Consider the following 3,787-nt stretch of genomic DNA (forward strand, 5'->3'; position numbering starts at 1 on the left):
ATGGGGAGTTGGTGGGGGAGGGTAAGCCAGGACCCAGAGAAGAAAGCAGTCTTCAGGTTGAAGATCAAGCCTCAGTTTAAAGGTCAGCTTCAGGCAGGCTGGCCTCCGGTGAAGTCAGAGTCAGTGGAAGTAACAGCGACAGGATGGGGCTGGGGGTGTGTGTGGGTGTGTGGGTGTGGGGGGGGGGGGGGGGGGGGTTTCTACATCTCATTCAGGTCAAGCAGAGTCTGGACCAGCATCTTTTGTGCGTGGGGGTGCGCCTCTTTGGTGCATTTCAGTTTACCTTCCAAGTCATCAATTGTCTTTTCCATCTTGGCTACCAAACTCTCTGCAAACTCAGCACGCGTCACTGCCACCTTGAGTTTATCGTTAAGAACTTTTATCTCCTCTTCATATTTGTCTTCTTTCCGAGAATGCTTTTCTTCAGTAGCATTCGGGTTCTGGTCCATCAGTCTGACCTGCTCCTCCGCCCCTAGGCCACGGGACTCAGTCCGCCCCTCTGTGCACTCCAAGCTCCTCCCAATGATCAAGCTGCGGACCATCTCCTCGAACTTCGTGTCTGTCGCCTCCGCGATGTGCTTGACCTCTTTCAGTTGCATTTCTTGCAGTTCTATCTTCTCATCATCCTTCATGGCCTGATTTTCAAGGACCTTCATACCTCTCTCATTCTCGTTGGCTGCCTTTTCTGACCCCTCTAGCTTCTGCAGAGTGGCCGCCAGGTGCTCCTGTGCGTCGTCCAGCTCCTCCTCAACGCCGTGGATGAGTCGGCTCAAGGAAGCCACCTCAGCCTCGGCCTGTTCCCAGGCCAGCTTCTCCCCCTCCACCTCCCGCTGCAGACTCGCAACCCTCTCCTCGGCGTCATCGGCCTGCTGCCTCAGAATCTGAAGTTTGCACTTCATGGGCTCGTAGCTAGCGATACCAGTCATGGTGCCTGCCTCGTTCCAGCTGCTGCCTCCTCTGCTTGGTGTTGCTGCCGCTCCTCCTCCCTAACAAATTTTTAAAAGAAATATTCATAAGCTAGAGGCAAGGCCAGGTAACAGAGGAGGAATGCAAAAACATGACATAGTCCTGTAAGAATAGGGGCAGGGGTCTTAAAGTGCAAAACGTGCCAAAGCTGGCAAAGAAAATTAAGGACAACAAAAATGGGATTTAATTTGAGTTATTTTGGGGAAAAGAGGAGGATAAAAAAGGCAGAGAACTACTATAGGACGGAGCTAACAGAGAATGTGGAGAAGGCAAAGTCAGTGAATTCTGATTTTGCATATTTTTCCCTTACCCAAGAGAATGAGCTTTGGCCTTGAAAGGACAGTATAAAAATGGCTATGAGGTTAATACCAAGATAAATAAGGAGCTATTAAAAGGAAAAATGTGTCGGTTTTCAAAAAATGAAAGGGAATACTGAAGACAATAGGCCAGTGAACTATACTTTCATTCCTGGAAATATTCTAAAGTGTATTATTATAGAGACAACATATAGAAACTCTTATAGCCTTGCACCTACCATTTTCAGTTTGCACCCAATGAAAAACTCCAGCATTCAAATACATCACTTCACCTGTGAACTCATCAATGTGGGTATTCCTTCTAATGTTTACAACTCAGAATGCCATCCATGCCTGCCAATCCTATGCAATTCTTATTTAAGTACCCCCATAAAATAGTACTTGAAACCAGCACTCAGGGAACCTTCCTCCTATTACCTTGATGTCATGTGGACATCAATAGAGCATGAGGTCTGACAATCATTTATCCCTCCTTCTTGTTATGTGACTAGCCCCATATCTTTTTCCAACAGAATATTTTTGATGATATACTTTTTGTACTTCTAGGTACTTCCTCTTTTTAAATGTTTTGCATCCTGCTTATGCCCACAATGTGTTTTTCCTTTTGCCTTGTGAGTGATCTTAAACTTTAGCTCTTCGTATATTCCATAACCCTTGGCCATGCATGCAACATCAACTGGCAGGACACAGGAGTTCAAAAGGATGGACCTTAGTTTATGAGAGAAACTGGGGGTTCACTAAAGGAATCAAGCAATTTTCTAAGGAGAGGCCAATTCATTCTTCTCTTCTTGTTCAATTCTAGGTCCACCCATTGTCTACTGGCAGTATCTGTCCAATACATATGTACTAATGGATGAGCTCTTATTGATATCAGCAAAATGGAATGATATCTAGAAGAGTTACCAGTCATCAAAATTACATTTAAGGAAAGGCAGTCTCTGCTTGAAGGAGGATAAAATGTCATTCAAGTTCTTATGGACCACCATTTTATATTTCCTTAATTCCATGATCTCATCCTTATATGCATTCTAACAATGTGGATCACAACCTGTTCACACCTTTTTTTCCTATGCATCTCTTATCTGTTTTCTTTTATAAACCCTCCATAAGGAGTCTACTCAAGGTCCTGGTGGCTTTCTTGTGGATCTTTTGGCATACTAGTGTACCAATGCAACAATTGGGTCATATATCTCTCCTTCCCATTAAAAGACCAGCGCACCTTCTTTTCCAATCATAAAAGTTTTGGATAGCTCTTATACTGCTTCTTTTATGTGAGTTCTTACAAGGATAGATTCACTGAACCACAGAAGTATAAAATAGTAGGCCATAAGAACCATGGTGAGGTGCTATGCTCCTTTCAAGGAGATGCTGCCATTCCTTTAATGAATAACTTAAGTTCAACTGGAAGGCTGGAAAAGTTCAGGGGAAGATAATTACTTATTGATTGCTATGTAATGTAGATTTCTGTTTTCTCTTTTGGAAATGGATATACTCCAGAGCAAGGTACATAGTACGTGCAGTGGCTAGTGTACCTCCATCTCTGGTTAATCATAAGGGGAAAATCTGAGAAGAGGTGAGGAAAGATAATGTCTTTCTATTTCTCTAACTATTTTAAAAACTCACATTGAAATAAAAAAAACCTGTAATACACAAATTTGGAATAAATAAATAAAACAACAAATAAAGAATTCCTTTGATGAATAACAAGCACTCAACATTTGTCTCTCCATTGTTCCTTCCATCACCTGCAATTTTGCTTCTTTAGAGATTATGTTGTTCCATGATTTTCAACCATGTAACATCCCTAATAATTTGAAATATTTTCAATCCATGAGGTTCCTAAAGTCATTGAAATGCTGTTCTTACCCCAGTTCTACTTTATACTTACCTACCATCCAGCAACCAAAAAAAAGTATGGCTGTAATTTTGATGCAGCGACAGAACATATACTTTGTCAAAAGAAAAGATCAAAATTTTACTAGGGTGGAAATAATGAAAATCTTGTGGGCACAGACAGGATGGGATTGGGGACAGATTCTCTATCCACATCCTCTTCCCCTTAGACTTTCTAATAGAGGAAAAGAAAGTCATGTATACTCTGACATGGAAACAACCATTTTGTTGACTCCTATTGTAACTGCTGGTTTGCTGGTTACTGATCTACTTTACCAAATCCAGAAAATCTAACCTGGGTATCCCTGTGTTCCCTAGAATCTTGTTAATGCCCAAATGAAGAGTTTGATACTTCCTCAACCAATAAACAAGTATTTTTAAACACCTACTATGTACCACATAAAATAATAATTGTGATTTTAATAATATCTAATTTAGGGGCAAAAATGATAAATTTATTTTAGACGGAAATATAGAATTATTGACTACAATTTAATTTAGTTCACATAACTATTACATAAAATTATAGAAATTAAGGTAAGAGTTACTTAACGTTACCTTATAAAATGAAATTAGCTATTGTAAGAAATTTCAAGTTAAATTGCTCCCTC

General features: G+C 40.7%; 1 pseudogene; it reads right to left on the minus strand.

The window, feature by feature from the left end:
• Window positions 1-200: 200 nt before the first annotated feature.
• LOC114048914 lies at window positions 201-926 on the minus strand (annotated as a pseudogene).
• Window positions 927-3,787: the final 2,861 nt, after the last annotated feature.

Source organism: Vombatus ursinus, unplaced genomic scaffold, assembly GCF_900497805.2.
Source record: "Vombatus ursinus unplaced genomic scaffold, bare-nosed wombat genome assembly UNPS02014794.1, whole genome shotgun sequence".
NCBI lineage: Eukaryota > Metazoa > Chordata > Mammalia > Diprotodontia > Vombatidae > Vombatus > Vombatus ursinus.